This window comes from Rhea americana, unplaced genomic scaffold, assembly GCF_003343005.1.
Source record: "Rhea americana isolate MKP2758 unplaced genomic scaffold, rheAme1 scaffold_96, whole genome shotgun sequence".
Classification (NCBI taxonomy): Eukaryota; Metazoa; Chordata; class Aves; order Rheiformes; family Rheidae; genus Rhea; species Rhea americana.
Window position 1 is genome coordinate 2782817 of NW_028187155.1, and position 25400 is coordinate 2808216.

The 25400-nt window shown below is 40.5% G+C and overlaps 1 protein-coding gene across 2 annotated transcripts in view; it reads left to right on the forward strand.

Annotated features, from left to right (window-relative positions):
• Positions 1 to 6837: 6837 nt before the first annotated feature.
• Positions 6838 to 25400, forward strand: part of OSTN (osteocrin) — a 49842-nt gene continuing 31279 nt past the window's right edge. The window contains exon 1 of one of the 2 annotated variants that reach the window (XM_085325126.1): positions 6838 to 7041. The gene's annotated coding sequence lies outside the window, so the exon portion shown is untranslated. The remainder of the gene's footprint in view (positions 7042 to 25400) is intronic. The other variant, XM_085325125.1, reaches the window with a different exon arrangement.

Consider the following 25400-nt stretch of genomic DNA (forward strand, 5'->3'; position numbering starts at 1 on the left):
AAAAAAAAAAAAAAAAAAAAAAAAAAGAAGCTTTTTCGTTTCACATAGAGTAAGATTGAGCTGTATGAACTTAATATGTTCTTGTTTATAGTCTTCAGGTATTTTCTTATACCTCTATAGTGCAGAAAAATCTAATCTGATACTGTGTCAGCGTTAATAAATGCATTTTTATTTTACAAGATTTTTTCCTTGGYAATTAAGGTTAATAGATTTTGCTTTTTAACTGAGGAACATGATTCCTTGATAAACAGCCTTTTTTTGTTTGTTGCTAAATTCTGAGGGTCGGGTACTGGTACTGCAGAATCAAAGGAAAAAGAGAGAGAGAGAGAGAGAAGTTCTTCAGAGCTTAGGTCCTTAAATGGTTTCCCAGGCTAGGTATCAGAGGGAGGTCCACAGTGCTAACCACAAATGCTTTTTATTGACATAAAAAGAATTTATTTGAAAAGTCTGTACTGTGTACAAACAAATTATTTCTAGAATATTTTGTAATATTAGAGAAGACAGATACCAACACCAAAAAAGCATGATGAACAATAAATAAGAAAATACAATCAGTATGTCGCCAATATTGCTTAGTTGCGTAATTGTCTGCACTGTTCTTGTTTCTTTAAGCTTTGGTACAATCAGTTCCCTGTATGTTTTCCAACAGATTTTAGGAGATTTTAGAAAGTTTCAATATCAATAGACAACATCTGGCATCTTGACATTCACGTCTGCATGAAGGAGGATTTATTCTGCTATTCAGGAGCATCATTATAATCTTTTCCAGTATTTCAAGACTGTATGTCTGTTCATCCTCAGGAATTCTGCAGGGATCTGTACTGTTTTCACTGTGTTTTTCAAGTTGCTGTGGTAACAAGGGAATATTTGACTTACTATTTTCCCCTGTGCCAGATCTGTGCCCTGGCTATTGGCTCAAGTTTGCAAAATATTTAATTGCTCCCAAAAGTGTTAGAGTGCCATCAGCTCACAAGGAAACTAGGAGTTACCGAGATGTTTTATTCAACCTCACTGTTGTGAAAATGGGCATATGCCTATTTGACAGGAGTGAAAAGATACAAATTAGATGTGTTACTTTGGTTGCAGGTACATGTCAAGTGATGCAAGTGACAGCCAGGCCTGTTCATCAAGATATGATAGAAATCAGATGGAGCTGTCCTCTATGGCAAGAGAAACAGAGGAAAATCAACTTCCATCTTTAGTAAYTAGAATTTTGTTTTTCCAGGCTCTGTGTCCCATAATTTGTACCTAGGTTTCCTTGGTCGAAATTCCTAAAAAAGTAAGTGCCAACTGGGACTTTGTGTTGCTTTATATAGCATCTTTACCTTTAGAATACACTTGAAACCCAGAGGTAGGCTTATCTGAGTGTTAGCTTTTGATCTACAGCCATGTGAGCACCTGCCGTTGGCTACTGCGGGCATGCGGTGCRAAGTGGAATAGCTGCTTGTCCAAGCGACCACTTTCCCTTATACTGCTGTTGAACTAAAGTYACTTTTCCCCTTTCCGTACAGCTAATATTCCTGCATTTCTACTGTCAGGGGCCCTTTCTCAGCAATGTAGGATTCATTATCTGTTTGGCATGCTGGGGATTAAATTACGCCATATCTAGATACACAGAAAACCATGAGACAGGGACATATTCTAAMGAAACTTTCACTAATGCCCCTTCATCCTGCCACCCACTCCCTTATCAGCTGGGATTGCTACTGTTACTCCTTTTACTTCCTGTAAGCTCTTCATTATGTACAAGTTCTTCTATATTTACTTATCAAGAGGTTACACAAGAACTTTCCTACAGTGGAAGATCTTATGGCAGGGAAGTTTCATCTTGCATAGGAATTGCCATACTGAAGTCCCCTGCTGTCCTAGCTTACAGTAKATCTGCTTCTGAAGTCTGAAGAATCTCTGCAGTGAGCAGCCATAGTATTAGCTATGCACAGCTGGAAATTTCTTTTTGTCCTCATAAAATGTTTATTTCTAGAAAGCAGCTTTTTCCAAGCATTTTTAATGCAAGTCTGCTATTAATGTACAGGTGATATGATACTTTAAAAGCTACCATGCTGGTGCAATTAGAGAAATACTGATCAGCTGATAAAGATAACACCTGAATGTTATTTTTCATTATCCAATGAAGGGGAGGAAGGCAGGCTTGATATTGGAGGTTCTGGGCTCCTTTTGTGCCTGTTGGAAGTTTGCCTGGGATTCAGAGAAATGCTTGAGTTGCTGTACCTTTACAATAACTGCCTGCCTGCCATCTGAGCCAGGGTAATTGTCTCAATGTGGGTGCTGAGCTCTTTGTTYGTGTGAGGTTATGCTGCATTAATGAAAAGATCTTTTGCTGTGTGCTAAGCTAAGTCTTATTACTTTGCATTTGCTGTGAGATAAGAGCCTTCACGCAGATGGCTCACCCAGTTTCAGGTGGTGTATGGTAGCTTACTGATGCTTCCAGTCTCTCTCTCTTCATAAGAAATGTACTTCTTTGAGCATAAGCTCAGATTTGCTAAACTACTTGGCTCAAGACAGATGCGGTGGCAGCCATACTGGCAGTGTAGGGCTACTTTGAATATAAGCCAAGCTCTTGCCTACCTGCCTTGTGTTTCTCTGTGAATCAACTAGGCTTCAAACTGCAACCAGTGTGTAAGTAAACATGTAATTGTATTGGTGACCAGGGATCTTGGCCTTGAGACTGAATCTTTGGTTTTCCACCTCTGAACTAAGGAACATCACACACTCTAAATTGAAGAATTGTGAGGTTATGTAGCCCTGAATAGCTGAACTGTGAGAATAAATGCATGAAAAGTCAAGATCTGAGAATAGCTAATGGTACTCTGTTGGTATGGCCATATGAAATTTGTCCTATACGCATCTTGACTTGTAGGCTGAAGAACAGATCAAAGTAAAGCTTTTTTTTCCTTTTGATTTTTTTTCTATAACTAAAACTCTACCTGTCCATTGATACCAAATATCAAGTGCAGACACAATGATCATTTTGTTGAGAGATGCTGGTGAATACTTTGAAAAGAGAGAGCCARTTGCCAGAGAAGGGTAGAATAGTACCCAGTTTTGTAATCTAAAAGGTAGAGGATCTGTGCTGTGCTCGTATCTAACCCACTGTGTTATTTGACAGTTTTACTTAATGGAGAAAGCATTAGACTGGGATGCAGAAGCCTTCAACCATATGCTGCATCGCTGTTCCATATAAAGTGCGTGATCTTGGGTAAGTCACATCCTATCTGTCTGCCTCCAGTTCCCATGGGTAAGATGAGGTAAAAAGACATCCCACTGTTGCAAAGAGCTGTGAGATCTTCCAGTGTGAGCTAGAGGTGATTCATTATCTTTATAGTAAACACGCAGTACTCTGCTTAGCATCACGTATATTGTAGTTCTGAAAGCTTGGCAGCTTGCCATTAGAGGTCACTGTAGTTCTGTATGTACTGGATGTAAAAAATCTACTCAGACACAGCTATCTTCATTTGCCTTCCAGTTCAACCTGATTGATTTCATGGGTATCTGTATTGGAAGGCATGGKCTAAGGTTAAGTGATACACAAGTTAGCTGAGATCACGTCTGGAGAAGGCACATGTTGAATAAAGATCACCAGTTTCAAGTTTGGTTTCCTTGGTGATACTACAAATAGCAAAGCCAAACCACAAAAGAGTGCACGAGAGTGTTAAAATTGTGCTTCTCTCTGGCCTTGAGGATGTGAATCTGTTCAATTTGATGTGCAGGTGTAGYTTCAGAAAGGAAGTAAACATGTCCRTGAGGAGAGRATAACACAGATGGTCTAGCTGCTTCTGAATCCTCTGAACTTGGAACCTCTTACCCATGCTGRTTACTATATCTCCTGCTCTTTACAGAGAAACAGTATAATTCTTTGTGATTCATATTTGTTACAGTAGCATAAGAGAAACTAGTGAAATAACACTGTTGAAACTTCATCCTCTGCTGGSATATGGATACTGGGATTAAAACATGAAATATGCAAGACAGAATGCATGGCTGCATAGGAAAGATAAGAATTTCTCATCTTCARAMCAGTTCAGAACATCCAAATAGGCTTGATGCTGTACAAATAGTAAATATTAGACAATCTATGTTTTAAAGAGATTGCACAAGTCTTCATGGGCTTGTATTTATCATGTGATGTCATTAGTAACCAAGTTAGAGATATTTGAGCTAGCTCTGAATAAACTATTGTATCTATAYTGCATGTTATCATGTGGAAACGCTAGCTCAGCTGTGTTAGCCTGACCCTGCAGTTGGCTTATTTTCCCTGTCTTTCAATAGTAGTGATTTGCTCAAGTGGAACAGATCATTGATGCTAGAATAAGGAGACTCCACTGTGGGACTGTATAGCCTCCTGTGGGGCATACCCTGAACATGCTAGAGCATTTTTCTCTCTGATGTAAACGAGGGTTGTTAAAGATAGCACAGAGCAGCGAAGGTGAGGCTGCTGGGTGAGGCAGAGTAGCATCAGGAATTTACAGAGCCTGGCACGCSCTATTAAACATCAGAGCTTCTTTAAGGGAGAAGAAGAGGAGTCTTAGTTGCTGAGTGGTGCACAGCATCAAGATTAGGTGAGAGGACTTTACATGACTGCCTCTGGTTCTATAAGGCTTTCTTCTGATTTAGGCTGAGCTTTGTGTGGAGAGCAGTAGTGTGGAGAAGTATCTGAGCTTGTTTTGCTGAGAGTCAACAGAAGTGTGCTGAGTTGAACTACTCAGAGAAAAATGACAAAGTTTTGGTGAAAATAACAAAGAACTGATCCTATGCACAAAGTGTGAAGATGGGCACTATCYGTGATCAGACTTGGGGCTAGTTGATTAGAGCAGAACGAGCCTGATTGTGTTCTAGTTTTATAAAAATGCAGARGAAAGCGGCGCTGTGCAGCAAAATTTGTGCCCGTATTGGTGATATGGAATAAGTGTAGCCTGAGAACAGGCTCTGCTCACAGGCRTGGACTTAATCTCTCAACCTCACATCCTGCTTATAATCTCAGTTATGTACTGAGAAAAACTATGAGATCCTTTTTGCCCTCTCCAGGCAGAACCCGTGTGGGTAAGGCACTAAGGAGACACRCAGTATAAAAGGGTTGTGGCTCTACCTTCTAAGCTATCTAGATGTTTAGAAAGCAAGAATTAGTTGCATGTTTTCAAGTTGAAGGTCTTCTGCTGGTTCATACCTGTAGTGTTTGAGGCTATTCTCTCTTGATCTGTTTTCTGATGGTTCTGCTATATGTGGTCATAGAGGTTAAGATGAAGCTTACTAAATCTAATTCTAGGATAGATTTAAAAAAAAAGGGGGGGGAGGGGGCACAGTGTAGCTCCAGGGCTGTCTAGGAGCCTGGGAATAGTACATTGTTTGCATTTCACCACTCTTATGTCCTGTAAGTTCTTTGCAGTTCCCCATGATTTCTTGGGGAATATGTTCATCATTTCTGTGTTGTGAGGCTAATGAACTTACTACCAGAAATTCTGACAATAATTTAGGAAAAGCAATGAAATAAAGAAATGCTGTTAGAACTTAGTATACTTTGCAAGCATGCTACTTGGAAGGCCACTGCTAGCAGAAGGAATTATTTTCCTCCTGTCAGTGGTATGATTGCAAGCTGTTAATGTCATGCTGGCCTGTGAGAAATGAGTGATGTGAAACCTTGCCAATTTTTATTCAAAAGGCTGGTGTTCATATCAAAGACCTTGCCACCCTGGTGAATTTATGGAAAAGAAGTCTTATGCAATCTGTTTGTGTTTTTTTTTTTAAAAAAAAAAAACTTCCCGTTCTTGAAATGAACTGAAATATCAGTGCAGTAGCCCTAGATGTTCAAACATTGATTGATCACAAGATAGTTGCACTCTTCCAAGGCAAACACCTTCCAGATGTATTAGGAAGGTGATGTGTGGAGATAGGGATGTCTTAATACCATTGGTGAGATGCCTGGAAATGAAGCTGCAGTGCACAACAGAAGGGCTCTAGAAATGATTTGGGTGCAGACTGAGTGTTTGGGATGAAGAATCAGTAGAGCAGGAGAGGATAATGAGAGAAGGTAGATCTAAAAAAGGTCCTGGGAGCAGTGGGAGAACTGTTTCTGGCTGAGTTCACAGGGAGAACAGTGATTATATCCTGTCAGGTGATCTAATCCTTCTCCTTAGCATTCAGAGGCAGAGTGGCAGAGCAGGCTGAGCAAAGAGGCTGATTGTGGTGAAAAGTTTGAGGAATGGGGACTGGGACAGAACCAAGGTAAAGATAAGACTCTGGGAGGAGATAGAAGAGCATCGCTACAAGAGTAGGAGAAGTGGATGTGTGTTTGAGATGCCTGTGATATAAATCGTATTAACAATTCTGTTAGTGCCAAAAGACCTTTGCCAGGTCAGSTCCTGTTCTGTGTTCTCTGTGGGTATTTCACTTTTGTGACCAAACTGGGAAGCTGAAGGGGCCAAGTGAAGCAAGATGAGAAGAGTAATAGGATAAGTGTGGTTCCTAGCCAGCCTACGTTGGAGACTGCAGCCTGTACGGAGTGATTGCCCTCTTTGGGAGACTAGTGGAAATGTGGGCTCCAGCTATTTTGGGAGGTGTGTTCTCCAAGTCCAAGCAAACATCTAGGACTGTAAGTAGAAACAACCTCCCATGTTTTTTGTCCTTGGAGTTCCTAGGAAAAGCTCACTAGTATATGCTCATGCCAATGTATTTGGCATCAACAAACCATGTTGTTCGGAGTGCTGCCGTGCTTTCTGTCTTCACTTACGGTGTCTTTGAACATGCCACAGACCTCTTTGGCAGGCAAGCCAATAGATACCACAGGAATGCCTGAAGTGCTATCCTGCCAGGCCCTGTGAGGAGCTCCTGTTAACCCAGAGAAACAAGGGACAAGAGAACCACTGAGGCTGGAGCTGGACTGAGCAGTAAAGCTCTCTTACATTGTAGAAACGGAACAATTTTCTCAGAACCCTTGAGTCAGCATCATATTTGGATAGTCTGTCGGACTTCCCGTACACCAGTGTATTCTCACTGAGCATCTTGAAAGCATTTTGGCCAGCACCACAGGTAAAATTTTCCTTATGTTACTAATATTCTTTTTCCTGTATTTTAATTTAATTTCCCTATCATTCCTTCTTTCTCCACTGCACATTTCCCCTTGAAAGCTGAGACTGTACAAACGGATATGTATCCTTCCTCCCCAAGTGCATGTAGCCTTCTCTCTGCTGTATGAAGAAATTAACAGGCATTTTCATTTGGGCTGAAGTTCACCTGCAGTTCCCATTAATGTAACAGTGAAACCAACCCACTGGAAGAGAGAAAAGTTCTGGACTCCCTTTCTGTGACATCTGAACTCAGGGGAGGAAAAGGAAAGATGCAGAAAATCATAGGGAAGTCCACTTTTAAAGCAAAGTGGTACAGAGAGTGAACTGACTTCTAGTTGAGCTTACTGGTCTAAATCCTGCTTGTGTGCTTAAGCCTATTCTTGCCATTTTGTTCTTTGCTCTGAAAGGCAACCTCCCTGATTCTCTTTAGTATGTTTACTCCTGTATCAGTGTCATCCATGGATATATCACCCAGATAGATGAGCTAAACCTCTGTTAAATTAAACTGTGTACATAGAAGGAATATAGAGTAAAAGAAAAGGAGAAATGAAGGGAAGGAAGTACAAACTCTTCTTTAGAGCCTAAGTCCTCTTATCAAATGGTAGGACGTTAGGAAGAAGTCYCTGCTAGGGGTGGTTTGTGCTCTAATTGTCCCTGGTAGGACATCTCTTGTCTTTCCCTGAAATATATGATGACATGAGGCTTCCCTCCAGTCATCCKTATCTTCTGTAGTCTGATATGGCTATGTCTGTAAGTCTGCGCTTACAACCTAAAACTATTTACATTCACAGAATGTTGGATTACTTTAGATGACTGTAGTCTTCGTGAGCCTGTCAGGGTGCAGTTCAGGATTTCAGTGTGAATAGAAATGTTACRTACAAATGAAGTGCTCAAAACAGAGCCACGAAGACAAACAGTGAGCAAATGAGAAGTTTGCTGTTTACTAACGCAATGCTAGATCATAATTCTGGCCCCCAGTCTAGTAAAACAAATTAAATTCTGACAAAAGCTGTGCATGAAGTGCAGCTCAAAGGGAAAGTTCTAAACAGTTTAAGGACTGTCGCAGTCAAATTATTAACAAAGTCAGTCAAGTTATTAAGAATAATGTTCATGAGAAAGTAACTTTTCTACTTTTTCCTCTTTTGTCTGTTCTTTCCTAATATACATGTTGTTTTCCAAATAATTTGGACAAGCACATATGTCCTGTCTCTTTGCTTTTGTTCATACAAGCTGTTCCTTCTTTGTTTATAGCATATCCAGATGATAGGGTATTTTTCCTCTGAGAGGAGTGACTAAAGTGTTGTAAAACTAAGATGTTGTCAGTAGAGCTTACAGAACGCATGAATTTGGATGAAGAATAAGACTTCAGAAAAGACTGTGGATTCAAAGTGATGCTTTGCATACTTATGCCCAGTTAATAGATCAGATCCTGAAAATGCAGTGGGGACAACAGGAAGGGCTGCACCTCTTATGAAGAGAAGGGGGGAAGATGTCATACCTACTGTGCTCATCTAGGATTTATTTTCCAGTAAACCTCTACCTGCCTGCTCTCTGACAGACTTGGGAAAACCTATCTGTTTTGAGCTATCCAGCTGGCTCTGGTTACCAAAGATAAAACTAGAGTGCAGAACAAAATTCATCTTCTCTGAAGCAAGAGATCTACAGTTCAGGTATCATAAAGCTGGCTGAGGAAAAGGTGAAGGAGTTAAAGGGCATGACAAGTAACTGATTATAAAGTAGGCAAAGATAGTCTTCTGTGAGGGATGCAGAATGAGAGAATTTTGATACTGGTCACCTATGATATCTAGTATTTTGTGAGAGTGGTGAGTGCTGTGTGTTTCCTTTCCATCCACTAGGACTTAGCTGATTTTAATGAGATTGTGTGCGTTTTCCTTTAAGATCCCGTATCTTTCGGTCTCAGTTTCTCCAGAACCTGTGTGCGATTGCTACCTGATAGCTTCTGTAATGTCGTCCTCCTGCTTCAGCCATTCTTCTCAGACCTCTTGCTTCTGACAGTACCTCAGGATTATTATATCAAATGGTTCTGTTCTCTACCTTTCTCCATGGGGAAGGCCTGTGTGATCAGAACACTTTCCTAACTTCCCTTTCCTTATTCAACTGCTAACTAACGCGGCCTCCTTGCCGGTTAGAGCAGGTCAGTGCCTTTTGCTGCTCCCTCATTCTCAGCTGTTGCAAAGAAGGGTTGTTGGTACTCTGTATGGATTACTCCAGCAAGGAGCATTGCCTTAAGACATTTTCACTCATCTCCGTGGTGGGCAGCAGCTTTTGGGATTGTCTCCTGCTGTACTTACCCGCTTCTGGGCAGGATTTCAGTCGTATTTGCAAGATATTCTAGGCTGTGTCAGGCAACTAGCGGCTTTTGCCTTAATGTATGAAGGGCAGGTAGGAAGATACTGAACCGACAGTCTTTATGATTGTTTTATATATGTACTTGTGTAGCTTGAATTTCAGCATCTCAGCAGTTCATCTGAAAATTGGAAGTAGACAGAAACAGCAGAGGAGGCAGTGGCACTGAAAGGAAAAATGAACAGAAAGGAAAAATGAACAGAATTTCAGCTTACAGGATAGCTGGATTCAAAATGTATTTTCCTCTTTTTCTCTTTATAATAGGAAATGAATCTCAGATTCCAAACTCTGTATCCCTATTATAAATCTGCAGTATCTGTTAAAGCTGAATTGTTGTAAATAGGAGCAAAATTCAGCTTTCAAAGTTCAACAGGAATTGTAACTAGTGAGTACAGTTTGTGAAACAGCAGGCTTCCTGGCGCATCAAATTGCTGCTCACTGTTGCATTAGCCTGTTCAGATTTCAGAGACTGACACCCTAGCAAGGTCCCAGCCTACACTCCATAAGACTGGGCTTTTGCAGATCCCAGCAAGTCAGAAAGCAGAATCTGTAAGGAGAATAGAAAAAAAAGAATTGAGAACCAAAAATAAATTTCACAGTCCAGTTGGCAAATGTTCCTGGACCACAATCGTCTTTGGCAGCCCTCCACCCCCAAGGTCTCCAATGGTTCTGAGGCCCCCACCACAAGAAAATCAAGGGTTTAAAAATAAAATAATTAGATACAATCTTGATGTCGTTTGGGTTTGGGAGTACTTGGAGGTTAATATTGTGTGAGCGTCTTTGCACATATTCACCCTGTTTTAGTTTGAGTCTCAGCTATTCAGTGATTGAAACTGTCTTCCCTGGGGATAGAAAAAGGGTATTTCCATCTACAGCTCCTCACTCAGAATCTGGCRATTGGTGGAATGAAATGGCATTTTCTATAGAAGAACCTTTCAAGTTAGAAGGTCCTTTTCCTCCCTTGCTTTGTACYGGCTCCACTCTGCTGAGCTGCAGGGGTCCAGTACAAAACTGTCAGTTTGACAAGTAAAGTTGTTTAGGGCTGCCTTATATACTGTGCTTATAGGAGCGGAGAGGTAATGGGGAGATCTGTATATGTATGTGAAGCTATATTTATGCATATATGTGTTYGTTTTGGACAAAGCTTGGACCCTCTACTTACCTTAGCTTTACCTGCGAGAACCAGAGAGAGCTTGTACAGTGGGATATTTCTTGTAATCTGTCAGATGCTGAGTTTTTGCTGCAGCATGGATCTGTTCCCCTTTCAGTGCTTTTTGGCATACATAATAGACAGCAATCCTGCCTTCCCTCCTACCCCTGTTCCAGATGGTTGGAGCAGCCTGTTACCCTGAATTTGCCCTCACTTTTTGATTTCCAAAAGGGGCCCAGAACAGGCTGTTCGAGCAAGTGGCAGATGCATCCCTTTCTTTGGGAGGCAGAGGACTGCCCACTACAGTAAAATGTGGTGCTGTTGGCTCGCCATGCTGTTGTCATCATTGGCTTTACTTCACAAAGGAAGAACCCAAAGTGGTTGAGATGAAGGCTGTTCATTATAACTATAACTGATTAGATTTAGGATTGTGCAAAGCTAAGTATGCAGAAATTAAAATAATCATACAAGCCAAAAAATATACTTCCACTTCCTCCAATATAGGGTGAGAATTCCCCTTTTTTGTGGGGTTATGAACTGTTCTAACATTGATTTCAAACTGTTTTCAAACCCTTATCTTGTCTGCCACCTCTGCATATCTCTTTTGAAGAATATGCCTATTTCAGCAATTCTCTTTGGCTTCTTTGGAGAGGTGCTTGGGAGTAGAGCAGACTTAGCTCATACTCTTGAACTAATTCAACCAATGTGGATGCTGACTTTAATTCAATGTATCTGACTCTTAATATCCATTAGGATGGTTGTGTTCTCTTTAAATGCATCATTTGCTATTAGTTTTCTCCCAAATTTGCAACAATTGCTTCCTTATCACTGGATGAAGCCTTATGCCTTACTCATCCTCCCACAGTTCAAAACTAACTAGGAAAAATGAAGAAAATTCTCCCAAAAGAAGAGAGACAAATCATCTTAGAAGGGCAAAGTATAGAAAGTTTTTACCCCAGAAGGAAATTTTCTGAAATGAGCATCACAAATCAGGGTTTTTTACAATAGAAATTGATTTTTCACCTTTAACTGTGGGATTTCCTCCCAACGAACAGTGCTACTCCAATCAGAGGACCAAAGAGTGAGAAGAAGTCTTTCCTTTTTTTGCTGGCACTTACAAATGATAGATAAAAGCAGAAGCTCTGAGAATTCACCATAACTCTATAGTCTCTATGTTCTGTAACCAAGTGGTAGTGTTGCCTATTGACACATAATGCTGGAATGAAACATAACTGCTCTCCAACTGATTCTCAGCATGGAAGCTCCGTAAGTGAAGAAGGGTAATTTTGCCATTAACAATACTAAAATCTTCCATATGGAGGAAATCTTTGTTTTGTTTTGCTTTTAATTACTGTTCATTTTTCTTTATTGTGCCCTAAATATGTATAGAATTGTCCAGCTGGCTGAACCTCGGAGCAGAATGAGGCATCTGCCTCCTCTGTAAAGACACAAGCCTGTAAAGTGCAAATGAGAAACTGAATCTTTGCTCTCTTCACATATATAGATGTTTTACCATTGGCTTCAATGAGACCAGAACCCCAGGATTTGGCTCACAGGAAAGGAACATTAGCAAAAATAACTCAAGCATATGAGTCAAAAGTTTTGAGTTGGTTCCTCCTTTTCCCACTGTCTGGGTAATTGCTTCACTTATCTGCCTCAGTTTCCCCTATTTGTCACAGTGCATAATGGAGTAATAAAACTCACTGTACATCAGTTAACTGATAATTTAAGAAAACTCACACTTGCTATACTCTTTTTTTGTAAAGGGCTTCAGTCCACTAGAGGTGTAATTTTACAAGCATAAAACCTATTTCAAGGATTATCAGATTCTCTTTAGGAATCTGTCCTTCCTTGGTCATTCCTAACAATTTCATTTGCAGTGTTGGGGGAGAGGGGAACAAACAAATAACACCCCACAACACCACATATTCTGCAAGAGTCCAGATGCAAAGAAGCTGCAAATTGTTACTTTGAATGTGTAAGAAGCTTTTCATTTTCTCCGTTGGACTGTAGGTTGGTTTTGAGAGATGTACAGCTAAAGAACCTCCACAGACGAGTAGCAAATAACATGGAGTCATTGCTGCAAGGATGTTACTGCGGTTAATACAGGCACCACTGTGACCATCTAAGGACTTAAATGCTTATGCCTGGCTTGCTAGATAAAGCAAAGTGGGAGAATCCACCCAGTGGATATAACTTGGTGTTATTTTTGGATGATTCAGTTTCTCTCTCAAATGCCATCTTTGTGCTTAGTGTATGGTTTATCTGACTGTATTGCTGTGGTTACAATGCAATGCATAGGACAGCATAGTCTGTTAATAATTAATAAGAAGGCAGTAACAGTAGCAATTGTTATGCCTTGATTGAAGTGTAGCATCTCTGCTGTTGGACAGATGGGTTTGCTCTAGGCTCCAGAGGCCTTGTGTCGCTTTTTCAAAAGCTTTATTTTATTTATTTATTTTCTTTTAACTTTATTATTTCAAGATCCTAAGGTTCCCTGCCAGGCCTAAATTATCCTTTTTTGTATTTATTTGGCTTCCCATTGAAACCATCCATTCATCCAGTTTCCATAAAACCCTTAATAACTATTTTAAAGTTTTTGTTCTTGGCTCCTTCCAAACCTATAAATACTGGTTTGAAAGCCCAGGCTGAATATTGTGCAAATAATCCTCTCTACCACCCCTTCTCCTCTGGTTGTAAGTAGGGCCCTCACTGTTTTCATTCTTAGCACTTGTTAGTTATCAGTGGTCCACATAGTTCTTGTCTGGGGTAAAAAGGTAATTGTGGCATTTGTGCAACCTGACAGACGATGTCTCTGAAAAATGGTGTTGCAATAACAAAGMAAAGTAGCAGAAGGTAGATTAATTGGAACACAATTACACTCCAAATGTGTGTGTCTTTATTTCCCTCACCCCTGGTTTAGTCTGCTCATTAACATATGGATGCCCTTGAATGAAGGAGACTATGCTTGTCAGCAGCTCTTAATTTCTGGTCTTAAATGCAAACCAAGCACAGCCRTTAATGTTTGGTGGTGCTGGTGTGTGGGGAGGACCTCCATGCACCTCATGTGATCCTTATGCTGGTGATRTGTTCTAGGGGTGTTCTGGCGTGAGGGCAAGAAGAGCATAGCTGTGCACTGGGGCAGCTGACCTCTGCTATCATGTAGCTTGTCGGATAGTGTAAAGCAGTAGGGAAGTCCTCACTGCAGAATATCAGCGCCTTGGGGAGACATGATTCTTTAAAGAACTGGCTTTTGGGCAAGAATTTGGCTCTGGCATCTCTTTCCTAAGTGTTAGATTTGCCACTGCTGTCTAGGATGAAGTCTGCTTGTTATGGGAAACTAYTATTCTTTGTCAAACACTGAACCCTTTTACACAAAGCTATGCCCTAGGAAGCTTCTCACTGCACTTGTATGATGTTATGGTGTGTGATGGTATGGAGATAAATCAGGATGCAGAGAACTCGCGTGTTATTTGCACCAAGTCTATCAGAAAAGGATGGTGTTTAATCTCTTCTCTTTATGCTGTGCTGGCTCTCTGCAGGTAGGTGCTGATATATGGTGTCCTGATTGCAATGGAATGTCTCTGTACTGACTTCTGCAGCCAGGGATATTAGATTTAGTGCAGCTTYGTTTAGTAAGTACCTAAAACTAAGTGAAGTGAATCCAGGCTCTAATGTCCATCTCATGCCCTTCACAGATACTTTGTCTTGCAGATCCTTTGACACAAATATCTTCAGAAACTAAATGGTGTCATGAGGAGCAGGCCAGACCTAGACCAATTAAACTCAATGRAAAAAAAAATCCTTGTATCTTTAAAAAAAAATTTAGAGCCTCAGCAGAGATAGAAGCAAATCTTCCAAAATGCTTTTTCTACATAAAGACGCTGAGTGGGGCCTCTGGCCAATGTTTGAACAACTGGGGCCTAAGATTAGGCCCCTAAAATACCAAGAACAGCGAGTGTTTCCAACTGATACCAAGTTTAGGAAAAGGGCTTGAAATAAACAGATTCCTCAGAAACCAAGATCCTGTTTTTGAGACAAGTGTTCATTCTCCCAAATCAAAACAAGAAACCCCCAAAAAAAAAATCTCTGATAGCAGCCAAAGCATGTCTTAATAGAGTGTTTTCCAAAGCCCCTCAGGGAATACCAGTGGGCCRTGAAGAGGATATTGCTCTTTTCTGAAGTATTAGATATTCTTTTTTTTTTTTTGGGGGGGGGGGCACACCACATTTATTCATGTGACAGATATGTTCTTCTGTTGAGTCGTATCTGTGCTGTGTTGTTCTTTTGTCCCACATGAGGTTTTATCTCTTTTCAGGCTTACCTTTTCAAAAGATTTTTCTTGTTGTCTTTTTGGCTTTGTGATGGACTGTACAATTTTTTTTGTCTAATTTGGCAGGTAAAATGAGGAAGCAATTAGCAGCAGTTAATGCACTGTCTAGAGGATAAGACTGATGTCCAGGGACTATGTTGATTTGACAGCATGTATACACCTCATGCAATATAATGCTGTTCCCTGGCTGAAATTGTTGGAGGTACTGGACTATGAGTGCTATGAAAATTCATRGGAAGAACAGAAATCTTGAACATCTCAGTTTTTCGGAGGTATTGCTTGGATCTGTTTTGTAACCTTGCTCTAAGCTGGTGTTACTGTTCCTTGCTGCAGATAATGAAGCTGACCATAATATTTCCTTTTATATTACTGTTGCCTCTTAATTAGAAACATACTTTGTCATTTCAGTGYGAATAGCTGCGCTTGAAGGTAGAGRARGCCCTGGGTGACAATTTATTATCAAGTAGACAACTGTTACAGTGGCTTAAACATYTTGTATGTATTTATTGTACCTGAATTTTTCTATTGTGCCTGTACTCTGCCTGTCAGTCAAGATGTCATAGTACAGTTACACAATTAAAAGACGGTCTCTGACCCAGGTTATGTGCCTGCCTGACTGCTCATATAGAGGGAGAGAGGACTCATACTGGGCTGAACTGAGTAGTTCCAGGGAGTGAGTGGATGCAACAGTGTGGGCTGTTTTGGGCATCAACCGATTTTTTTTTTTTTTTTGTGTATGTCTATAGAGCACTTAGTGATTATGATTCCCAGTTTTGGCCTCATGCTTTTAGTGCAGGATGAATAAATAGGTAAGTGTAACATGTGCTTTGAAATCCATGAATGAGGAATAAAGTAGAGGGCAGCCTGAAATATGCAACAAAGAAAACTGATGTCTTTCTCTGGATGGGGACAGCTGTTCAGTACCACAGTCTTCTCATGTCTCCGCAGTCTGACTTCTAAGAAACATTTTTGTGTGTTTTCTTCCTATTCACATTTTCTTCCTATTCTGACCCTGTGAGTTCCATTGGGTCTCTCACTGCTGCCTCCACCAYCAGATTGTCCTGGCATACGTAGACAAGGCAGTTGAGAGAGCATAAAAAACAGCTAAGATAGTCCAGAACAGGATAACTTCTATATGAGGTAATAGAGAGCCTGACTAGCATTATAAAATGCATCAGGATCTTTTTTTTGATAAGGCATCTGAACAAGTGTTGAATTTGTCCCCCTTCTATACTCCTAATATTGAGAATCTTCTGTCTATAACTAGAGAATTTAATAGTCCATTATGAGTCCCTGTAACTGGAGAAAGGAAAGAAGCTGAAGCCTCCAGAAGCCTTACTGGCAACTCTTTTGAAATCTAATTAAGGAGGAGGTGGTCAGAATGGCACTGGTGCAAAACCCTAGATAGACCCTGCTACAGCGAAAGGGCTTTTCGTAACACTCCAAGCAGTAGAACCTTTTTCATTTAATGTTCAAGCRCAGTCATGGTGGCAACTGTGACTTGTTCTGTCCAGTGTCAGTTTATGATGGAACATAAATGTAGTTTTAAAAATACACRCTGGGTTTAAATGCAGCTCAAAATGTCAGCGTGTTACTCTGTGGTCTTGCAATGGTAGTGTTCTAATAAAATCCTAGCCCTTTAGCTTCTGGAAAACAACACAGAGAAAGATATTGTGGGTTATATTTTGCCTTTATAGCTCTGGCAGATTTCTTGAGTTTAGTGATATCTAAACAAAAATAAAGAAACCTGAATTCTGCCTAGAAAGGAATCCTCTTACCTCCATTTGGTGCTTCCTCACACTAATTTTAACAGAATGTTTTGATGACTGAAGGGGGGGTGGGTGGGTGTGTTTGGAGGGGGGGAGGTGTTATATTCCTCTCCTCCATCCCATTCAAGATGCATGCTGCTGCCCTTTTAGTAAGGAGATATTTCTGCCTCAGAGGATTTCCAAAGACACCCAAGCTGATGTCATAGCTCAGGTACCATGTGGAGCTAGCACCCTCTGTTCTGGAGGTTTTTATGGTGCCTTCATTGCCTTCACAGCGTGTACTCGTGGATATATTCAGTCCCACAGACCCCTCCCCATACCTGACAGCAGCACTGAAACAGCCGCAGCTTCACATACCTGCTTCAATCACCCCTGTGACTCCAAAATCAAGTGTATATGGGGTTCTACTCAAAGCCACCATAGGCTTTAGAGAAGGATACTCAACGTGACCAGAGTTTATAGAATGGCTCCTGTATAACAGCTGATGTGGTTTGCTTCAACCTGAGGAGGAGACACTGGATGGGGGGAGATGCAATAGAGGCTAACAAAACTATGAAGCATGACACCATGACTACTAACAAATGCCTCTGCCCAGCCTCGAGACTACAAGAGCCTCGAGACTTTCCTTTTTTTCTAACACCTTCTGTCTAGTTTCCTCTTTCCACCCCTGATGCCCTCTCAGCTGGCAGCAGTCTCTTACCAAACAGGCGGGCATCTGTCTGACTTTGTTGGTAAAGCCGTAGGGCAGATTACATCACTGCTTGGCTATAGTAACTCCCTCTGTAAAACTCATGTTCCATGTCCTGCTCTTTTCCTGTTTCTTTTCACCTTAAATAGTGCTTTGATACTGACATCCAAGCAGATGCATTTATGAAGTTTCTACAGGCAAATCTYTTCAATTTTACTTTAGTCCTTTGTGTAATGTATGAAAATGAAGTATAGTAAGAGCTAGGTTAAAACTTTCAAAATCTTAAAGCTAAGTTATGTGAAAACAAGTCTCTGGGATGAGGAAGGAGAAAATATTTGAAATCTTCTCAGAAAACTGTTATTTTCAAAGTTCAGACTTAGAGTTTTTCATCAAAAAATATCAGATTTTGAGGAAAGTGTTGAAATGTTTTTATACCACTGAAACTCTGTGACTCTTTTCAATTATAGGGATATTTTTCTTGCATGCCACAGCAGATTCTGACTTTAACTTCCAATTTACTTTTTTACTTAGTTGCTTTCAGCAGTCCTTCATTCTTGGACTCATTCCTCTTTCTTTCRTATGAACCCTAGCACCATTACATCTCAGAACATTCTTCTGTCTCTGTACARTGTCATAAAAGCACTGTTAAGGAACCATTGCAGTTTTTCTAGAGATTGCTGCATTTCTTCCTATATCATCACTTCAGTTAAACACTTCGGAGTGCATTACTGTAAGAGTGCCTTACTTGAAGGATTTGTGCCAATTGAGATGTGTAGTAACGTGCTTTAAAATCACTTATTTAACTTCTTTCAAAGCATAAAGTATGTCTTCTGCTACTGGCTCCAGAATGGACCAAATGTCAGCCTTCAACTGTGAAGGTAATAGACTGTGTTGATGAGTCAGGCTTTAATACAGTTATGCTGATTTATACTGGCAGGAGATCTGAGCAAACCCAAAGTCATGTGCTGGAATGGGAACCTTAAACCAAAGATCATTTCCATCTGTAACATGTGGATATGRCAAGAGGGTTATCCATTGGAAGTCACATGCGGTATTGTAAAAAGATAAGTGCAGCTCAGTTCTTGTTTTGTGGGTGCTGTTCCTATGAGAGAAATTTGTTGTTAGCACAACTCCTGCCTAACTCAAGTGCCATGCAGTTCCTTCTGAATCCAAGTGAGTCATGCAAACTGGCTACTTCTGTCCCTGAAGAAGGGGATTGCAATGTTTCTTTCCCTTTCTTCAGGGACCTTGTCCTTCTCATCAAGGAAACAATGTCCCTTTGCCAGGCACAAAAGGCAAGTTGCCAAATCAGCTTTTCAGCCTGGAACCCATCCTGGAAGTGGTGGAGCCCAGGTTCTGGTAAACCAGGAAGCATAAGTCATGTCTTCACCACTTCTTCGGAAGGTGGCAGCCAGAATGCCATTTAAGACATTTTCCCTGGCTTTCTGCTCGCTTTCCGCTGCATAGGCGACGTTTCTGATGCAATATTCACATCCTCTGTGTATTATTGTCTGTCAGTATGCGTAGGTACTCAGACATGCAATTGTGTTCCAGAATTTAACAAGTTCCCACGTACTGTCTGCCCAGTGCACTCTAAGCCTGCARCTGCAGGGATCTAATGCTACTTAGCTTAGTCTGCGGTGGAGGAAGGCTAAACCRAGTCAAGTCATTCTGCTATATAAACTAAGAGTGATGCACTGCCTGAGTCTTGATTTTTCGGTAGTACAGGAGGAGGGAATGGCTGGAGGAAGGCTATCCCATGTCTTGGAGAAATGCAGGGAAGTGTTGATATTCAGCTGYGGTGACTGGGTCCAGCCCTGGGTTCTGTAGGTTGGGTGCCGAGAGTTGACGGCTCCAGAAAGGCTGGCAGAGTTCACTGCAGTGTCCCACAAGACAGCAGCACCTACCCTGAGTCCATACGGACTCCAGAGCGGGAGAGTGCAAGACAGCACAAAACACTCCCTCATACCTGCAGCAGCTGATGCCTCTGAAGATCCCTGGATGCTGCTAGTTGCAGAGTGCATGGCCATTATCTCTTGTGCAGGGGAAAAGAGACTGCATGCCTGCTGTTAGTGAAAGATTGCTGATAAGTGTCTTTCTATTAATGTTCCATTCCTTTTCCCCCCCCCTCTCTTCCATTTTATTTTCCATCTCAGATCAGGTGAGGTAATTCTCTGAGGCTGAGAAACTTCAGATAATAAAATACTTCATMCTTTCAATTTCCTTGTACTGCAGGAGTCCCTGCAAGCCTGATTACATTGGACCTTTCCAACTTGCTAATACCTCACTACATATATTAAGTTTTTCCCAAAATGCACCTGGCCTGGACAAATATGTAGACAAACAGGCATGATACAAAAAACTATTTTACTTCCCCTGCCATGAGCGTGGAACAGAGAAGCGTTAGCTACTGGTGGTCCTCTTGTTCCTTTTCTTTATCTGTCATGCAAGCACAATTGGTTTGTCAWCTCCCATTTTCTGCACAGAGAAGCTAAGTCTTTAAGATGCCKCTTAAGCCCCTGGTACTTTAGTGAAGGCAGTGGGACCTATTCTTTCCTTCAAGTAAAATTCCTATGAAGTGTTGGGGCACTAATGTAGAATATATGGCATAAACAAGTCCAGAACTGGACCCCATAGACTGGCCCTGGGCTGAGGTTTGTCAGCTGTAAATGGAAAAGAGGGGCCACAGTCAAAGCAATTWATTTCTTGCCTCAGGGTGGAATAGCAGACTTCCTCCACTCACATTTATGCAGAGAGCCAACCCATTTTCCAAAAACCTGCATGCTCACGTTACATGGTGTTCAAAAGTCCTTGCTGTTCTTAAAATATTTCCTTAGCTCGTTTGTCCAGCAAGGGGCACAAGGGAAAGCAATTACTGCGGCAAAGGTGGAAAATGGAGGTAACGGTTCAATCTAATCACCACCCCACCGTGGAGAAAGCTACATCTCTTCTAACCACAGAGGAGGTGTTTAGTGCTCCAGCTCAAGGCAAATATTTCCTCATCGTTCAGCAGCAGTTAGGCAGGATGTGCCAAAGGCAGACAGGTCTTGCAACATGAGGAAAGCAAGAGCTGCATGGAACTGTCATCAGGGATTGAGAGTCCTAGAGTTTAGACTCAGCTCTGCTGGCTGTATTAAAACAGATGAGAGGCTACATTACACAGCAGCAGAGATTAAAATTCAAGAAACTTCAGCACARAGCTGAAGTGCCATTTAACTCCTTGAAGATAGTACATGATACTTGCACCCATCTTGCTAGTGCCTAGAAGACACAAGGTGTGGCTGATAAGAGGGTCCCTTCTCTAGACCTAAGTGATGGGGTTCCTCTACAGCTGTAACTAAACTGAGCTGGTAAGTCAGTGCAAAGAGGGACAGCCTTTCACAGCAACCCACTTTCTCTTGGGCCGAGTCTGTGTACCCCCTAAGGATCACATTGGATTTTATGCCTTCCAAAGTCTTTGCATCTGGCTGACAGAAGGGTAATAAAGCAGGCTGGCCCGATCTCATTCATACTAGCTTTACCTCAGTAAAACTCTGCTGTATTGATTTTCCTGATGTTATTTCCAGATTGCACTGAGGTCAGGACACTGCATACTGGATTTATGTCATGAACAAGCATGAAAATTATTTTTCTCCAAGATCTTGTATTTGTAAAGCATTACCAGGTGGCAAGCGGAGTTTCTCAGGGTAYGGCTGCTGTAGCCATGCTGCAAATAAAACATGATCAAATTCTTACAGCAGTCCAGTGGTGGAGATCTTGTGTAACATTAGAGTAATGTTGCCTCCGCTAATGTAATGAGTAATGTGCATGCACAATGATAGCCAGGGTTCAGACCTTACAGAAAGATGCAGACCTCCATTGCTTTAAGTAAAGCATGACTATCATCTTCAGGAATATAGTCAAATCTTGCACCTGCTTTTGTAGGCAATCACATCAGATTATGCTATTTATGAACTGATCAAGATCCAAACTAGGGCTTTGCTCAGACTGGTGTCTAGTATATTGACCTGTGTCTCCTCTGGCCAGCAGTAGTTAGATTCTTTACTTTCTCTTTGGATTAAGTACAAGAAATGGTATTCTTTTATTCGTGAGTAAATTGCAGTTTAGGTCCAATTTATGGCTAAAGATGTAGAGATTACATCTCTACAACTTCTAGAGGTTGTAGAGGTTGATGGAATAAAACAGCCAAAGGAGCCTTAAAAAACCTTCAGGATAAAGCTTTGTACATTCTGTGTGTTGATCTGTAGGTCTATAAACACCGATGCCAGATTGTGCTCACATGTAATGACTTTTCAAGATGGAGGCTCTGTACTGGATGTTGGTACCACATATGCAGTTTTCCTGGAGATGTTGTAATTTTTAAGTTCCTAAGAAGTTGTTAACAAAATCTCAATAATAAGGGAATTGATTAAGAAACAATTTAAAATGTCATTTAGATATTTGCTATATCAAGTGGTAATTTACACATTTTCTTTTAATGAAATCAGTTTCCAGTAGAGTTCATAACATCATCAATGACCTAAATATTATATCTGACAGCTTGACTGCTGTCTCAAGCTGTAAATCTGGGTAACTAATAGTATATTGAAGAAGGAAAGGTCAATAAATGCAGAAATGTGTGGAGAATCTAAGCACTTGTTATTCCTCTCTCTTCATTCTCCTTTTCTTTTATAATCTGTCACATTAAACCAGTCATGCTTTGTGAGAGCTTTATCAGGGCAAGCTTCCGATAAAACTGCATCCTTTATTGCCACACAGCATCAGATGGACAAAGGCAATATGTGACTGCAGAGCTGGGAACACAGAAGGGCAAAACTGTTCCAGAAATGCAATTTAAAAAGGAGCCATAAATATGTATAAATACATTAAATTTGAGAAAGAGATGAAAGAGACTACACAAATCAATCATCTCTTCACATACAATTTAAAAGGTTTCTGATGAGTTGGTTTTGTTTTAAATAATGTTGCTGCTACTGAGTACAGAAGTGACTTTGGATTCTGATCTCAAAGTCTTTCCATCTGCTAGTACATTTTTTTCCCTGTAGTGTGCTTAACACTTTGCCCAGTCCAGAAAGAAATGACTCAGTCAAAAGGACTTCCTCCATCTCCCTTGGGTGATTATTCCACAGCCTACTAGGTCTCCCCATTAGAAAATGTTTCCAGTATCACTTTTCCCATGCTCGCTCTATTATCCTAAACAATACTCTTGCATCGTTAGTATTTCAATTTCTTCTGTACTTCTCTATGGTTATCACATCCCCTCCAACATTTTGCTGATGTTTAGCTGAGCTTCAGATGTTTAATGTATTTAACCTTTGCTTGTGTGCCAAGTATAGGATTGGCACCAGGATATTTATAAACCGTTAAAGAAGGGTGGTGCCTGTTAAATGCAATTACTTTCTTCTGATGCCTTCATACTAAAGGTTATGCTAGAGAACAAGGGCAGCTTCTATTCTAAATGACATGGAAAAGGTGCAACTGCTAAACAAGAATGACTTATAAACAGACTATATATAGAAATGTGGTAGTTCAGTATCCACCCTTGATGTAAGTCAATAGGAGAAAGTAATTAAATTTAATAAATGCCGGACCTCTTAAACAAAGATATTGCATGTGTGCATGTGCACAGAAGAAATTCTAACCAAACTGATGAATATTATCAGGTTTACTAGTATTCCATATTTTAACTATAAAGAATATCTCTAAAACCACTAGAGTCTTTTAGGCTCTGGGAAACATCACAAGTTTTACCACATTATGTCTGGATGCATAATATATATGTGTTTTTGTATCTCAGCGTATTTGGGTTTCTTTGAACTTTAAGGTTAGCTAAATTTGTTGAGTATACAAAGCTCACTACAGGGATAATTATATCATCACTGTATTGCGTATTACCCTAAATTGCTGATATGTACTGCCTACTTGAATCCAAATATATTTTTTGAATTAAAGGTAGGGTTGATAGTTCTGTCTCTTAATAAAGATGGAAACATTAGTGTTTACCTATCTTTGGTTGCTTATAAATTTATTAAATTTAAATGTAAACTTATTAAGTCTTTGAAATTTTCCATGCTAACTCTGTCTGTCAGACACAGTATGGTGTGTGCATGTAAATGTTATGATTGTCTCAGTCAGATTTGTTTAGCCATTTTACAGAACAAGGCAACAGGAAAATATGATATAAAAGTGTAAGAACAGTCATACCAGGTCAGACTAGCCGTCTGTCTAGCTCAGTATACTTGCTTTGACGGTGGCCAGTACTGCAAGCATATTTGCATATTCCTTCCAATATTCTCCCAGCCTCCAACAGTTTGTGGCTGAGGGATTTTAGAAACAGATGTGGTATTTTGCACTTACTAGACCTTGAGAGATTTTCCTTGGGTGACTTTGTTTTTGAATCTATGTAAGTTTTTGGCACCTAGAACATCCTTTGAGGAGTTCCACAGTTTAAATGCATGTTGTTTGAAGAGAGCTCCTTTTTTTTGAACCTATTTGCTGTCATTTTCATATGAAGATCCCTAACTATTTTACTGGAAGCAATCATTTTGAAGGCCATCTCTTGGAGACCTTTGTCAAACCCCTCTCAGTCCTCATTTCTGAGTGGTGAGACTCAGCTCAGAGCTCTTTACTTTGCAGGCAAAGTAGAAATGTTCAGGAGTGGTTCTTCCTGTGTGCATCATGTTCAGTGTTGTCTGCCCTTTTCCTGGCCAGACACTCTCTCTCAGTATTTTCACATAAAATTTTTCATAAACATCCTTCATCTTTACCCCTTTGAATAACCTGTTATTAGTAACAAACGGTCTTCTCACAATTGGCTTTCTTTTCTAGATCATTGTGTACAGCAGCAAGAACCTATTTTTCTCAAGTTAATTTCAACAATTTCCTTTCATCAGCTCTAGCCCCTTCACGTGATAGAAAAGAGGCTTGAAGTGAGAGACAGGGTTGTGAGGAATGTGTGTATTGCTATCATCATGAACATCTCAAAATTCTGTAGGTCATGTTGAAGGGAATTTGTTGACACTCAGCAACGATTGAGGAAATTATACGTGTTCAACTTCACTGAAAGTCTTTTTCACTTATATAGCTTTAAAGACTGACTTCAGATACCCAGAATTAATAGATATTGGCTAAAAGAATTAAATACCAGACCCAACACTTGAGAATGAGGCTTACTTAGAATTCAGTAGGGTGAATTGAGTGAATAAGGACTAGTCCAGGATAGCATTTAACTAAATTCCTAAGTTTACATACTTTAGTAAATGTTTTCAGTGGGGATTACCTATATGCTGAAACTGAAAACTATACTTTGCAGGACCCTTAGGTGTGGCATAGCAGTCTATAACTATTGAAAATGTGTGAATTTTTGAAACATTTCTTTAAGTGGATTATATGGAAGTATGGCTGAGGTAGTTTGAAAATAACATTTCTGTCAGTGTGTCTGACTGTCAAATATGACCGGACAGTAGTTGTTTGCTCCTTTTTCATACCTCTCTCCCGGAATTATTTTCTCTGGGGTCTGTTTGGTTTGCTGAAGTTAATAAGAATAATGTTTGTCAAAAAATGTCAACCAGGTTTTTGTGTGTATGTGTGTGAAAGTAAGGTTTCTTAGTCTTCATTCCTTCTTCCCTTATCCCACCCCAGGAGACCTGTTCCACACGGACCTTGGAATTCTGGCTTCTCATTCATTTTCAGAGGAAAAACAAATTTCCAAATGTCAGAATTTCCCACAGAATAGAAGTTCCTTTTTACAGCTAGCTCTACATAAGAGATTAATGGCTTCTTAGATTGCCTATGCAGAACTGATCYGTGGATGCAGCAACACCTGGATGAAGAAGGAGAGACGGTAGCACACCATCCAACTTGCCACAAGTCAAGTCATCCCTCTGCCCCAGCTACCAAGCCTCCTCTTCTCTATTCCTGTTAAGTCCATCCCAGAATAATGGCTCCTTTGGTGAGTCAGTTGAACCTTTCCAGCTGTAAAGGCAGTGCATATCTTTGTTAGAGTTGTGAGTCT